A 16892-nucleotide genomic window follows, 5' to 3' on the forward strand; every position below is an offset into this window, starting at 1 on the left:
GGAGATCAGTTCACAAATATATAGAAAATGTAGAATGTAATATATCCGACAAGAGAGGCACCTGACTAGCTCAGTTGGAAGAGCATGTGACTATTGGTCTTGGGGTCATGAGTTCAAGCCCCACATTGGGTGTAGAGATTCCTAAAAAAACAAATACCAATAAACTTAAAAAAATGTTTGTGTGTGTGTGTGTGTGTGAACATACACCTATAGTAAAAATAAAAGGCTAAACATGTTCCAAAGGGAGGGTGGAACTGCATCCAGTCTGGGGGGAAAAAGAGATGAAGGAGTAAGTAGAACCAGCTGGAAAGATTTCACAAAAAACATAGTAGTTGAGGTAGGTGCGAAGGATGGTATGTTTTCACAAGGAAACGAAAAAGAGTGGAGAATGAGGACAGTCCTATTGGAGGGAACAAACGGATGAGCAAATGGACGGAAGCAGAACAGCACAAGATGGAAGTGAGAAACGGCAGATAGTGTAGCAGGCGCCTAAGGCTATCAGTGTAAGATCCTGCTCCATGTTTGGGATCTAAGTCAATGGGAAAGCAGCGTTTTTTTCAGAGTCAACTTCACTAGCTACACTTTAAGAGTCATGTGCGTACAATGATTTAGCAATGTTCTCTGCAGAAGAGAAAGGCTGACTTTCTGGGTGACAAATGGGCTAAACTGAGGTAGGAGATGTGGGTCTCACTGCACATGTGCTGTTAAGTGTGACTCTGAACAGGTCATAATACCTCTCACTCAAAACCTCTGTATCTCTGTACAAGCTCATGGATAAAACAGAAATACTGCTTGCACTATCTACCTGGTAGCACTGTTGGGAGAATCCTTCCCCATGGTCAGCTTACGTTCCATGGGCAATAAAAATTAGGCTCTGGAACACACTCTCAAATGTCTTGCCCCTCTCCCACTTCGCTGTGCTTCTTCAGCTACACCACACCCAGGTTGAATCCAGTCCTCCACTGAAGTCTGCACCTGCACCCATGCAGCTGAATTTGGCTGGAGAAAAACTGGACTGTGCTGAGTGTCTCCCCTTTACCCCTGTGCTGCTCCACTGACTCCTCCCTCACCCACCCCATTCATTTTCCCTGCTTGACTGAATCATTTCCAGGAGCACTGTAACAGGCTGTTACTTCTCTCACCTTAAAAACCATTCCTTCTCTCAGACGTTCTTCTTTGTCCACAGCCCCCCTTCCTCTCTTTGGGACTCATTGAGAGTTGCCTATACCCTATATCTCTCAGTCCTTTTGCCCTATTTCCTCTGGAACCTACTACTCAGGCTTTTACCCACTACCACTCCACAAAATTGCTCTGATGGAGGGCCCTGGTGATTTCCATATTGTCACATCCCAAGGTCAGTTAAGGCTCCCTCATCTCCCTCAATTCGCCAGCAGCCTTTGACACAGCAGCCCCCTCTGTGCCTGACTGAAACAACTTCACTTGGCTTCCAGTAGACCACAGTTCTTCCGGTTTTCTTCTGACTTCCCTCGCTGTTCCGTCTTCTTTGCTGCTGCTTCCTCATGTCCCTGACCTCTAAATGCAACAGTCCTCAGTCCCTGCCCTTCCTCTCCTCTTTCTCTTCACCCACGCCAGGGGGACCCCACTGAGTCCCACAGCTTCAGATAGCATATATATACGGTCATGACTTCCAAAGTTTGTCCCTTAGCCTGGAGGTCTTCCTTAAACACCAGATTTGTGAATCTGACTTTTTCCTCAGCAGATCCCTATCAGTTAAGTATTTCAGACTTAAAATGGTCAAAGCAGATCAACCGGCCACACACCTGGCCCACCCAGTCTTGTCCATCTCTGTAATCCCAGCTGCTCTGACCCAAAAACCCCTTAGAGATTCACTTCCACTCTTCTTTCTCACACATTGCACACCCATCAGCAGCAAATCCTACCAGCTCTACTGATAAGACACATACTCAGTTGAGCTGCTTCTCACCACTTCCACTGCTACTGTCCTGGTTTCAGCCACTATCATCTCACCCGAACAAATGTGTTTGCCTGTCTGATCTCCCTGCTTCCACTTTTATAGCACATTCTAAACTCAGCAGCCAGAGTGGTCCCCATGCAAAAGTAAGGTAGATTACGGCATTGCTCTGCTCAAAGCCTTTCAAAGGATCCACAAACGGACCCCCTCAGTTAGTCCTCCCTCTGCCCAACGAGATTATGTGATCTTTCTCCTATCTCTTAAATTCATGACTTCCCCTCCTATGCTTTCCCCTGTCTCATCTGCTATAGTTCTACCTGTTCTTGCTGCTCCTGGAATACACCAGGCATGACCCTGCCTCAGGGCCTTTGTACATACTATTATCTCTGCCTGGAATGTTCTCCCAAGATACCAGCATAGCTTATTCTCTCACCACCATTTTGTCTTTACACAAATATCACTTTCTCCAGGCATCCGAAAATTGCACCCCAATAACCGCAGTCCCTTTCTTGCTCTGTTTTTCTCCTTAGCATGTATCACCAATATGATATATGCTTTCTTTTTCATATTTGTTATTGACATCCCCATTAGAACATAAGCTCTATGAGGCAGGTTTACAGTTTGCTGCTGAACCCTCAAGGACTACAACAGTCCTTCCATGCATTAGCAGTTAAATAATTTGTTAAAAAATAAGAACACACATGGAACTGCTCTAAAATAATAAAATAAAAACCTATGCAAGGCCCATGGCCTGAAGGTCACCAATTTTAGTCATCTTTAAAAAAGAAAATTTCTCTCTCTCTCTCTCAAAAATAAATAAGACATTAAAAAAAGAGAAAGAAAATCATGGGGGCACCTGAGTGAATCAGTGGGTTAAGCGTCTGACTTCAGCTTAGGTTATGATCTCACGGCTCATGAGTTCAAGCCCCACTTCGGGCTCTGCGCTGACAGCTCAGAGCCTGGATCCTGCTTCAGATTCTGTGAGTCTCTCTCTCTCTCTTTCTCTCTCTCTCTCTCTCTCTCTCTCTCTCTCTCTGCTCTTCCCTGTTCACTCGTGCGCTCTCTCTCTTTCTCTCTCTCTCTCAGACACACACACACACACACACACACACACACACATAAATAAAACATTAAAAAAAAGAAAATCAGGGGGGTGCCTGGGTGGCTCAGTCAGTTTAGCATCCGACTTCGGCTCAGGTCATGATCTCACGGTTTATGAGTTTGAATACTGCATTGAGCTTTGTACTGACAGCTCAAAACGTAGAGCCTGCTTCAGATTCCGTGTCTCCCTCTCTCTGCCCCTCCTCTGCTCACTCGCTCACTCTCTCTCAAAAACAAACATTAAAAACAATTTTTTAAATCATTTGTCTATGCCAACCTTCTAAAAGAGGGTATCTACTTAAAATCCATGGTAATTACAATAAATTTGAACAGGTTCTTAGTCACTTAATAGAAAATATGGGGACATTTGGGTGGCTCAGTCAGTTAAGCGTCCAATTCTTGATTTTGGCTCAGGTCATGATCTCACAGTTCTTGAGTTCAAGCCAGGCATAAGGCTTCATGCTGGCAGCCTGCTCAGGATTTCTCTTTCTCTCTTTCTCTTTCTCTTCCTCTCTCTCTCTCTCTCTCCCCCACTCCCCAACTCACTCTCTTTAAGGAAATAAACTTAAAAATAAAGAAGAGCATGAGGGCTGGACAATTGGTACTATGTGCTTTATCACCAATGCCTTTCACAAAGGTATGCTGTCCTTCCATGTACAAAGAGTGACACTGGTGCCCTACCATTAGGAGGACATGAACTCTCAGCTGTGCTTCCTTGATATCAAGTAATTCATTTCTATGGCCACCAGGAAAGGAGAGGCCATCCTTTTCAGTCACAAAACAGTTCACTGTTCCTGCTGCTGTTTACCGTTCCACATGGCAATCACATTAATAACCACACATAGAGCACTTACTACAGGCTAGGCAGTGTTCAATCCTTTACATGCATTATCTCATTTAATCCTTCAGGAAACCCCTTTGAGGTAGTCCTCTCACTTTACTGACGATATTAACAGTCTCAGAGAGATAATATGCCCCGGGCGACACAGCCAAGTAGGGATTTTGACCCAGCTTTAATAGATTTTAAAGTCTATGCTTTCAGCTATACTGTTGGTGACCCTGGTCATACTGGTATAATCCAAATAGGTGAGAGTGACAAGCTTTGTGTATGAAGAAATTCTGGCAGCAATTTTGAGCACTGATCTGTCCTACATCCTAAGGCATTTTTATGGGTGGGGAAAGAAAGCCCTTTAGGCATCTAGTAAGTCCTAGAAGTCTTAGTGGAAAATCAGATAAAATTTTCTTTTATTTTTTGTCCTGAGGTCAAGTTTAATGTTAAGTATTTCATTCCAGTTACTTCAAACACTCTGAGATAGTTAGGTTAAAACACAAAAAGCATTAGTGATACATTTAAGCTTTAGTATGCAAAGTAAACACACACTACATATTGATTAAAATCTGAATTTTAAAGAAGAAATCATCTCCCCCACAACCATGTGACACAACATCAATTTAAGAATGAAAGAGAAAACCTCATAAACTGAAGTCGATTAATGCCAAGACATTTTTTTTTCAGAAGTTTGAGAAAATGGAGTAAACCTAGCAAGGATCCGTGCATTTGCCAAGCTGAAACACGCAATAAGGACAAATTAACTTCATCTTTCCTTGCACAGGACCTTATCAAAATGTAAAAGGCATCAATTTGAAAACCAATGATGAACTGTGTGAGTGCTACTTGAAGAAATCACATTTTCAAGTCACACGTCATTTTAGGATAATTTAAATACCAAATCAAGAAACAACGTGCCTTCTGAAAAGGAGTAGGATAGCCACTAAACATTAAATCGGGAAACAATGATAAAAGTTCCAAGAGATAAACAGATCAAGCCTACCTGTGGCTCTTTAAAAGATCATATTTCTACACAGATGTTGCATCACCAAGACTTTTGTAAAGGGGTGGAGTGCTTTTATTAAAATCCTATTTTCTTTCACACACTCTTTAAAAAGTTCCAAACGATATTAATATACAGGAGAAAGCTCAAATACAATGTGAAAAGAATAGCTGCATTTGGTTAATGAAATCACACTTTACAGGAGCTATATTACAATAGAATTCACTTAATATTTTAATAGTAAAACTTAAAAATTACTGTTTTAAGAAAATAAAAGGCGTTAAAAGAATAGCTAGTAGGATTTTTTGCTGTTAGTCTGCAAGACTAAATCATCATGTGAAATATATATATTCATCAGCCCCTTGTTAGTGTCACCTGATTCAAATTGACAGACCAATCTAATCAATATGGCATATCTATACAACCAAGCTTTAACCTTGATACACAGCAATTAGAATATATTTGAAACCTGAAAAAGCAAAAGAGAAACAGAACCCTAGGGTTTTGTCCTTTCCCAACACACTGCACCTGTGGCTAGCAAGCTATCTTTGAGCAGCAGTGTCTCACAACTACAGCTGATCTTTGGGTGCGTCTCTAACAAGATTAACCCAGCCTGTCTACTTCATCACCTGGAGAGTTATTAATTCCTGAAGTCGCCATCCTGCCAGTTTCTTCCCAGCTTTTCCCAGCAAAGAAAGCACTTCAGCTGCCATGGTGAAGATGCTCGTTCACACTGCAGCAAAAGTTCCCTCCCATAATGCCTTAAGAACATCCCCAGCATGCATCAGATTATGTTTTTTCTAGGTCATAGGATCTTGTAATTGGGATCCTATCTATATGTGTTGAAATAAGGTGATCTAATGTGTTGAAATGAGGAGATCTGGGAGCCAATGTTGCTGCCTACACACTTCACATATATTGTGTAATTATATATCTATTCCTCATTTAAGTGATCACCACACACTTGATTTTTAAGTATGAAGTTTTCAAAACTCAGGAGTTGGTTGTATGGATTTCATCCAACGCTTGCATTTAAGGTATGTGAGGATAAACCATGCTAGTAATGGCCACATACTGATAGAGCACGACTCTACTTGATCAGACATCCGGAAAAAGGGAGAAACTTAAGTTCCAAGAGGTATGTGTTTGGAGAGACATAAAAAAGGGCTCAGGTCCAGAAAGGGGGAGTAGACAGCACAGCGCCCATTTCAAGGTTCTGTGGCTTCTGCTGAAGATTAACTGCTACAGATCCCTGTAAACAAAACCTTGCTGCTAAATTGCAGCATGGTGTAGCCTTTAATTTTGTCTGTAGTCTTCTGTTGCCTAGGTATTTTTTTCTCCAAAGGAACACAGTTATGGTTTTTAACAGAAGCTAATCAAAAACAATTGGGTTACAGAATTTCATTTTAAAATTAGGGGTGCCTGGATGGGTCAGTCAGTTGAGCATCCAACTTCAGCTCAGGTCATGATCTCATGGTTCATGAATTCGAGCCCTGTGTGCTGACAGCTCAGAGCCTGGAGCCTGCTTTGGATTCTGTCTCTCCCTCTCTCTGCTGCTCTCCCCTGCCTCAAAAATAAACAAACATTAAATTTTTTTTAAAAATTAACTTGCAGCTATAATAAATGTATTTTGTCCAAATGAGAGATACACAGACTATCTCCAGTTGTGTTAACTACTTGTCAACAATAAAGTAATAGATAGAAAAAAAAATCTCTGACCAGCAATAATACTTCCCATAGTAATAACTTTGTGTACCAGGGAGAATTTTGCAACTATACCTTTTTTGCCACATGACCTACCCTCCACATTTGCTAGAGGAGCCAGTCTAACAGGTTAGCTCTTTGTTAATGTTGTTACCCTGTGCTTTATACTGTTAAAAATTATGCAACAATGTAATCTTAAACCATTTCTTACAAAATGGCCAAATAAGTCACTAAAATTCAGCCCCATAGCCACCATGTGAAACTGGATAATGCTGTGTTTCTTAATGCTCACTCTGCTCTTCAGTATTAAATATACCTTGATAAGTGAGACTAGTAAAAGACCTCAAAGAATGAGCAAGCTGTTGAAGACTAAAATCCTATAGCCATTCAGTCAACTTGCCAATATTAGCACTAGTAAAGAGAAGAGCACAGATATTGCAATGACAGCAGATCATTCAAAATGTATGTCTATTCTTAATATTTCAGTATGGGGTGTCTCACATTTTTAGAAATTAAAGCATGTATTTATGAAGCTCAATACAAGAAGCTATGGAAAAGTACTCATAGAGTCAACGTCTCCATACTAGGGATGAAGAATACTTTCCATTCTGCTCTCTTCACATTCATTTGTTTACCTGGCCCACGTATGCTTCACTGCGGTGAGGGAGGGAGGGAAAGGGAATTCAGTATTTCTGTTTTGAATTGTGTTTTGGGATAGGCAAGGCCAAGCTCTGCCAACTGAAGAAGAGTCTCTAAAGTGCCAAAGACACTCCTAAGTACCTGTACACACTCCCGAACGCAACTGGCCGTATATTTCTACTATGCTTTTGGCAACTCCTACTCTTTGCCTTGGAAGTTTTTTCTCTTACATATCTAGATGGGCTATAGGCCGACTGCTATAAATGTTTATGTATGTTTGTAGGGTGTGTGTCTGTGTGTGTCAGTGTGTGTGTGTGTGTGTATGTGTGTGTGTGTGTGTGTGTGTGTGTGTGTGAGAGAGAGAGAGAGAGAGAGAGAGAGAGAGAAGAAAGACGGAGGGAGAGAGGGAGAAGGAAGGGAGGAAACAGACTGTGAATAAATAAATTAACTACCGAGGTCTGGATGCTAATGGCCCTCACAATGGAACCACAGTCTATTTCCCAAAGGAAACACTAACCTCAATGATCTCTTATTTCTTTGATCAATCACAGGATAGGGTACTAAGTAGCTGAATTCAGAGATAGTGAATTTGGGTCTCCTCATGAAACTCTCTGGCCACGTTTAAGGTTTTTCTAATGCAAGCTAATAATCAGTAGACTTTAGCACTGAGCTGTACAAGAACATCAAGTCTTGAATTTCTTTACACTTGCAATTTAAAAATAGTTATTAACATGTAAGAGCTACCAGCTCTTCTGTTTCAAGTTTATAACCTATTCTAATTAAAGCAATTTGCAGAAAGACCAGAAATACAAGAGAGGCAGCATCGTATGCAGGGTTTGGGTCCTGGTTCAGTAGCTTTCTGAACTGTAAGTCCTTGAACAAATTAAATAACCTCTTGTCTGTTTCCTCATCTGTAAAATGAGAAAGCTGGATTCTTATTTTAATATATCACAGGCCAGTAAATGTTTAAAAAAAAGGATGGTGAGAGGGGCCTTTGGTGGGGGGCAGGTATGGACATTAGAAAAAAAAACCCTATCATTTATCACCATAATTTCATAGAAGATAGAATGTATTTAATGCCCCCAAACTAGATGAACAGATCTTATAATAATAAATAATCATGTACATGCGAAGAGTTTAGCTTTAAGAAATAAATAGCCCATTGTCCTTACTTACCTCCCTTCACAGTGGACAAGTAAAAACTCTTCACTGACCAGCATTTGTCTGAAAATCAATGTTTGGGAAATGCTGGACTAGGTAATTTTCAACATCCAAGACTCAAACACTGTGATTCTAATTTTAAGTGCTCTGCTGTATTTCTTTTATTCCATGCTATGGTCTAGAGTAGATACTCCAGTGAAGGACAGGACTAATACTTATAATTCTGAAAATCAGAAATATATTTAAATCTGTTTTGAGAAACAGTAACTAGAATAAGCTTTAAATTATTAGGGAGGGTATACACTACTACAGATCTAGCTTATCAGTAATAATGAACCTCATTACAGATGAGGAAATTGAGGCAAAGGGAAGCAAATAGCTTGTCAAAGACACTCAATAGCCTGTAGGCCTAAACTGTCAGAACTGGAACTCTAATCTGCGAGTCCATGTTTTGGTGTTACTCAAGGAAAAAGATTTTATGAATATTTAAATTGTCAGCTGCCCTATTATAAATGAATGATGATGGTCTAAATTTTAGAAGTTGTACAGGATAAAAAGTTTTCCCATTTTAATTTCTAAATACTGTCTTTTTAAGACAAACATCAAAGGAAACATTAACTAGTGCAGTGTTTTTCCACTACAAAATGAGTCAAGATTCCTGTTAGTATTGTTAAAACTTAATTCTCTCCAAGACTGGTAAAATTACAAAGTTAGAATTTTTAAAGAATACTTACAGATTTCCTTTTTCTCTCAAGAAGAACACTTGTATCTTCTTTGATTTCAGTCTGCAATAAAAGACAACACTTCTGGGTACAATGACATGAGGAAAGAACTCCTTAAAAAACAACTCAAGTGCTATTTCACATTACCTGTGCACCTTAGTTCACAATGAGCCAGGTATCAAAGGAAAAACAAGAAATGACTAGAGATGATCATCTGGCTAGAAGGAGTGCTATTAGAATCTCAGAAAAGTAATTGAGCCTGATTAGTAGTAAAAACTCTGTGGGGAAAATAGCAAGATTAAAAAATGGGCAGAGGAGGCACCTGGGTGGTTCAGTCGGTTAAGCATCCAGCTCTTGGTTTCAGATCAGATCATGATCTCGTGGTTCGTGAGTTTAAGTCCTGCACCGAGCTCTGTGCTGATGGTGTGGAGCCTGCTTGGAAATCTCTCTCCCTCTCTCACTGCCCCTCTCCCACTCACACACACACATACACACACACATGCACACACTCTCAAAATAAATTAAAAAAAATTTTAAATGGGCAAAGGAACCAAATAGACATTTTTCTGAAGAAGACATGCAGATGGCCAATAGGTACATGAAAAGGTACTCAACATCACTCATCATCAGGGAAATGCAAATCAAAACCACAAAGAGCTATCACATCACACCTGTCAGGATGGCTATCATCAAAAAAACAAGAGATAACAAGTGTTAGATGTGGAGACAAGAGGATGTGGAGAAAAGGGAAGCTTTGTGTACTATTAGTGGGGATGTAAATTGGTGCAGTCATTATGGAAAACAGTATGGTCGTTGTGTAAAAAGTTTAAACACAACTATTCTACGATTCAGCAATCCCACTTCTGGGTATATGTCCAAAAGAAATGAAAACAGGATATCAAAAATATATCTGCACTCCCATGTTTACCGCAGCATTATTCACAATAGCCAAGATATGGAAACAACCCAAGTGTCTCCCAGTAGATGAATGGCTAAAGATGTGTCACTTACATACAATGGAATATACTCAACCTTGAGAAAGAAGGAAAGCCTGCCATTTGCAGTGACACGGATGGACCTTGAGAACATTATGCTTAGTGACATAAGCCAGGCAGAGAAAGACAAATGATGCATGATGTCACTCATACATGGAATCTAAAAAAGCCAAACTCATAGGAACAGAGTATAATGGTGGTTATCAGGGGTTGGGAAGTATGGAAGGGGAGACTGGGCAGACGTTGTTAAAGAGTACAAATCTGCAAATAGAAGATGAGTTAAGTTCTGAAGATCTAATGCACAACATAGTGATCATAGTCAACAAGACTGTGTCATATACTTCCAAACTGCAAAGAAACTAGATGGTAAATGTTCTCACCACCAAAAAGAAATGATAATTATGTGATGCAAAAGAGGCATCAGCTAAAGCTACGTGGCAATCATAACAGTATATAAATGTATCAAATCAACATGTACGCCCTGCACAATGTTATATGTCAACTGTATCTCAATAAAAAAAATTTTAAAGTAAAATAAAAAGAAAATGGCAAGAATCAGGAGTCATGCTCTTAACAGTTTTATTTGTATTTCTTATTCCTCCCTCCACTCCCCCCCATCCCCAGTCATGACAGGAACCAAGTTCAGAGACAGAGACAAAGTCTGACCACAGGAAACTAGTCAACCTAGGTAGATATCCCCACCCCCAAGTGCCTGCAGATGCCTAACAATTTCCCCATAAAAACCCAAAATGAACAATTTCCTTTAAACAGCATAAGGTTCTTTCCAAATTAAAATATAGCCCTGGTCTAGGTAAAAACCTAGAGATATTTTCATCTTTCCTCAATGAATATACAGATCAGTTTCATGATGTTCTTCAAGATGTATATGCCATGAAGATTTAGGGTCAGTTTGCAGCTGAAGGTTAACATAATTTGTACAATGCAGGAGATAAGGATGTACAATCTGAATACTCAGAATGGTAAAATAAGGTCCTTCAACAATCTGACATTGCCTACTTACATATTTCAACACTACTGGGGTATCCTGGGCACAATGATGATTTTGAAGAAATGAGGTCTTATTTCCACACAGTAGTACTCAGTACTACTTAAACAGGACTACGAGAAGGACCTTTCAAAAAAATTTTTGAGGGGTGTCCAACTTCAACTCAGGTCATGATCTTGCAGTTTATGGGTTAGAGCCTGACAGCTCAGAGCCTGGAGCCTGCTTCAGATTTTGTGTCTCCCTCTCTCTCTGCTCCTCCTCTACTCATGCTCTGTCTCTCCCCTCCTCTCTCTCAAAAAATGAATAAACATTAAATTTTTTAAAAAAATCTAGATGCTCTAATGGAAGTCACAAACATCCACAGGCCTAATCACCATACTAACTAGCTGGTATTAACTCAGTTCACTGTCTCTTTTGCTACCATCAGAGAACAATGAAGGGAAGGATGATATATACCAGGACCTATCACTAACAGAGCATGCCTTTTGTTTTGTTTGATAGAACTACTTTTCAAAGTGGCAAGCGAATAGCCACAATCTACTTTTGGGGAGGAAGTGCTAGGGACAGTGTTCAGTACATGTGTGAACATAGACAGTTAAGACCACTTATAAACAAACGACATACTACTTAACATTTTCTTATTTTTCTCCCACAGGGCTAACATTTGATATCAGCACAAGTAAAGTAAATCTCTGCATATACATATTAATGTCCAAAAAGCTCAGAAAGAGAATGATGGGGAGGGAAAACTTCATATTTCTATATACAGATGGATAGATTTCCCCCACAGATAAATTCAGGCAACTGATAAATGACAAAGACCAACCTTGCATAAAATCACTGAAAGACCTATGGGTGGCAGGAGGAAATACATTTCCAGTCTCATAGCCCTCCATCAATTGGGCAAGACAAAGCAACTCTAAGAGGTTCTTGAATATAAAAGAAAATATAGGTACTGATTTTTTTCAGTACCTATAACTTTAATGGACATTATTTCATCACTTAAAAAAAAAGCAACAGCTGGTCAGCAGTTAAAAGGGAACTAAATCACATTTCCTAACATGGCCTAATTTTTTCTGCACAACAGAAAAACTGACCCTGAGCTTAAACTCTCTCCTAGCCTCCCTCCTACAAAAATAACACTCTGCTCCTAAATCCATTCTATTAAAATATATTGAAGAAATAACTTCATATAAAAGCACTAAGCAGATTGTCACCACTTGGGCTCTGTTTACAAATGACTGTGACCAGGGATGATCTGGCAGAAATTAGAATGCAAAGTTTGGACATACTTTTCAGTTCACATGTACATGCAAGGTTTTGTAACACAGGGAAGTTGGAAATCCTTCTTCACAAGGCCAATTTTTAACAGACTAAACCATATAATATAGTTTATTTCCACTTAATGATCACCTGGTGGCATGAAAAAAGAGAGAATACAGCATCTAGAGTTTATCATCTTTCAATTAGGCAATGAGGCAGCCCTGAAAAAGCCTTGCTCACCGAATACCATGCAGCTAATGGGACAGTGATTAAGGAAAAAGCCATACAAATACAAGGCAATACTTGCTATTCAAGTCCCCACAAAATCCTCATATTTTGAGGCAGGCTTAAAAACAAACCATTAATGTGTTTAGTTTTGCCCTCTTGCAAATAAGTTAGTCTGTTAGCCAGCATTTTGAAAACATTCTTCTAGAAGTAAAGTCAATACAGAACTTGTGATAGCATCCGTTGGAAATGTTTAAAGCATAAGGAATCTTCCTCCCATAATTTACATCTCAAGGACCTATCTTCGTAAGTTTAAAAGAGAATGTTTCAGAAAAGAGTGGAAAATATTAACAAAGTCCTGAGCAATTAGTGTTCAAATCTAAAAGTAAATTCTGGTGAGTCCCTTATAAAACAATTTCTTAAGCAATGGTCTTGCTTCGGATAAATACATGTAACTCACATGTTGATAACTGCTAGTGAATGAAAACTGCCAGACTAGAATACAGTTCAAGGGATAGAAATGTTGAAATCAAGAAACAACACAGGTACAAAACGGTACGTGTGAATCCATTATATACACATATTTGAGTGGGTAGATATTCATAGAAAAATTAGCAAGAAATGTACCAAATATTGATGCTAGTTAGCTATTGCTGTGTGGTAGGATTACCGGTTGAGTTTTATGTTTTAGTATTTTCATATATTTTTATATTCTTTGTGCTGATTTAATAGCTTCCAAAATTCCTGTAAATGTTGCTTATTTCAAAAATAATTTTTTAAAAGTCATAAAGGAAGAAGAAAATGACATTTAAAACAGGCCTACCTACATGACTATCACAAGTCAAACTACAAAAGAGCACTGCCCAGAATCTAAGCTATAGTAGAATATTTTCTTTTCCCCTTAAGAATATATTTGAGTATGAGTGGTCCAAGAATCTTAAATGTTTCATAGGATTGTAGGTCACTTGATTCATAAACTAAAATGTATTAAACAAATCTTATAACGTAAATAAAACTACCCAAAATCTATCATGTAATAGTGTAAAGAGTATGGAGATAATTCCAGACTGTCACAGACTAGAATGTCGCTTCATGGAAAAGTTAGGTAGCCTAAAACAAAATATGTTTTAAAAATATTCATGATACCTCAATAAAGGGAAAACCCTCAAACATTAGACAATATAAAATACAAAGTGAAAGCATGTTGTTTATTCAATTCTGTAGAAATAAGAGCTTTTAACAGTATGGTGGGTACCCCTGGGGACATATTTGTAAGCATATTCTAATACACTCATTCATGCACAATTTTTTAGCAAAAAGTGAATCATACTACCTATACAGGTTTGCAACTTTGTGAGTTTGAGCCCCACATCTGGCTCTGTGCTGACAGAGTGAAGCCTCCTTGGGATTTTCTCTCTCTCCCTCTTTCTCTGCCCCTTCCCTGCTCTCTCTCTCTCTCTCTCTCTCGCTCTCGCTCTCACTCTCGCGCTCTCTCTCTCTCTCAAAATAAATAAACTAAAAAAAAAGATGGGGACATACCAAAGGAACACAGGGGCCAACCCAAAAGAGCTCCCGCTGGTCAAATCTGGGACAATTTGAACAAATAATGATAGTTATTAGACTAAATCCCCAAGAATAAGATACATATCCATGAGTCCATACTAAAAAAATAAAAGATTGAATAAATAAGTACATAAGGGATAAGGAACAAATCTTCCTTATACAAAAATTCTAATAAATATGGAAGGAATAAAGGAAATAGAAAACTTCCATTAGAACACTATAGTAATAATTGCTGCATCAACTCATTGATGGAGGCTAACACTGGTGAGGGAAAGTTTAAAGCTGAAATTGGATATATGCATGGTCTCAAAGTATCACCCCCAAATATGTGTCAATACAATAAAAAAGTAGAAGCCTTTGTAATATTTATGAACTACAAAGAGAAAAACTATAACTTTACTGTGGGAAAACACAATAGACATCACCTTAACTCAGTGATAAGGTTACCATCATCAATAATAGGGCACATCAACATCACATACCCCTGACAGGACGCACTTAGGAGGCTACAACATTGCTTCCGTGATATTCTTGCCCAAATTACATCATCTCAATCTAAACAAGAAAAAAAATTATGTAAACCTAAATTAGGGACATTCTACAAAGTAACCAGTATTCCTCAAAGTTGTCAAGGTCATGAAAGACAAAGACTGAGGAACTGCCATGGATTAGAATAAACTAAGGAGAGCTCGAATCTTATGCTAAATGAAATACATCAGTCAGAGAATGACAAATACCATATGATTTCACTCATATGTGGAATTGAAGAAATAAACAAGCAAAGAGGAAAGAATGAGGCGGGGAAGGGAGGGAGAAGGAAGAACCAAGAAACAGACTCTAAACTATAGAGAACCATCAGATGGTTACCAGAGGGGAGGTGGGTGGGGGGCTGGGTGAAATAGGTGATGGGGATTAAGGTGGGCACTTCTGATGAGCACAGACTGATAAATGGAAGTGTTAAATTACTATATTATACACATGAAACTAATAAACACTGTAAACCAACTGGAATTGAAATAAAAACTTAAAGTTAAAAACAAATGGAAGAGACTAAGGAGATACGGCAATTAAATGAGAACCTAGATTGGATCCTGGAACAGAAAAAAAGATGTTACCAGAAACACCGATGAAATTTGAACAAAGTCTGTAGTTCAGTTTATAGTATTACCAATATTAATTTCTTAGTTTTTACTAACTGCACTATAATTACATAAAATGTTATCATTAGGAGGAGCTAGGTGAAACATCCATGGAAATGATGTACTAGGTTTTGCAACTCTTTTGTAAAAAAGTTTAAAATGTATTCCCCTCAAAAAATTTTAATGCTCTCTAAGATAGAATATACCAGTTCACATTACCACCAGGAATGTGTTAATATATCCATTTCTCCACATCCCCTCCAACACTGCATTGAATTCTGTTCAACAGGCACCAAAAATAATTTTTCATATTTTCAATGGGTATATTAAAATATTACTTACAGTATTCACTATATTTGAATTTCTCATATGGATGAATATGAGTCAAGTCCTTTGCCCATTTTTTTCACTTTATTATTAATTTTCTCTTAGTGATTCATAAGAGCCGTTTGTATATTAAGGAAGTAAACCTTTGTCTGAAGTATTGTTCCCAATGTAGCTTTTCTCTTGTTTTGGTGTTTTGGGCCAAATATTGGTTTTCACATTTTAAGTAAGTCTTTCAGTTTCTGGGTTGTTTTGCCACCTCAAGATTATAAAAATTATTTCTTCATAGTTCCTAAAAGTGTGATTACCAAACAAAGACAGATTGAGAGGGAGAAGGGGTGGGAAAGAAAAATCTTAAATATAAAATCACTTCACAGAAAGGCTATACCTATTTATACTCCTTTCAGCAACATTAAATATTTTACTATGAAATAATTTTTTAATATGAAAACTACCTACCTTACCTGTATTCCACCCAAAAGAAACTATTTATCACCTTGAAAAAAATGTCATATTCACATTCTCTGGAATTCTCCTGTGTCAAAGACTTCATTCATGCCCTTCTTTCTACCCAGAATTCTGCTCAAAAGCCACCTCTTATGGGATATCTTCACTGATACCTTGAGCTAACATTTCTTGCCTACTTCTGGAACTTCTATAGCTTTTCTCCAACAGCTTAAAACTTCCATTACATTACCTTGTACTATTTATGAATTTGCCTTAATCACTCATCTAAACAGTAAGCTCATTCAGGGCAAGGAGTGCATCTTACTACCTCCATATCCCACCCTGGCTTGAAAATAGCATCGAATATTTGTTGGAATGGATAAAATAAGTAATCTAATGCTTGCCAGAGAATACATCTGGTTTAAGTAATTATTTTTCCCTTTACAATTAATATCAGCCTTCTCTTTATTTGTAACTATTTTTTTATTATTGAAGTATAGTTGACAAAATGTTCTATTGGTTTCAGGTGTGCAACCTAGTGGTATGCCATTTCTATACTATACTAAAGCTAGAATTTCTGTTTACATTATCATCTTCAGCAGATAGTTGGTAACAGAAAACTACCATTATACTTTAGAATGATCATAATCACTTTTAGCCAAATAGAAAGTCCTTTGTTCTAGTTTTAACTCAAAAATTATTCTTATTGTACCGGGAAGAACATATAACCTGTATATCCATGACAACAATGGATATTTCTTCTCATAGATAAATTTGCAGTATTCTGGGGTAGTTTCTTTGTTTTAATTTCTTGGTTTTGAAGCAATGCTTATGTATG

General features: G+C 38.2%; 1 protein-coding gene across 3 annotated transcripts in view; it reads right to left on the reverse strand.

The window, feature by feature from the left end:
- Positions 1 to 16892, reverse strand: part of ACSL4 (acyl-CoA synthetase long chain family member 4) — an 80509-nt gene that overhangs the window by 40990 nt on the left and 22627 nt on the right. The window contains exons 2-3 of one of the 3 annotated variants that reach the window (XM_029930356.1): positions 9105 to 9155; positions 8386 to 8433 (exon numbers count right to left, since the gene is read on the reverse strand). The gene's annotated coding sequence lies outside the window, so the exon portion shown is untranslated. Of the gene's footprint in view, positions 1 to 8385; positions 8434 to 9104; positions 9156 to 16892 lie in introns of those variants that run through there. The other 2 variants (XM_029930354.1, XM_029930355.1) reach the window with 2 other exon arrangements.

The sequence above is a fragment of the Suricata suricatta genome, chromosome X (assembly GCF_006229205.1).
Source record: "Suricata suricatta isolate VVHF042 chromosome X, meerkat_22Aug2017_6uvM2_HiC, whole genome shotgun sequence".
Lineage (NCBI taxonomy): Eukaryota > Metazoa > Chordata > Mammalia > Carnivora > Herpestidae > Suricata > Suricata suricatta.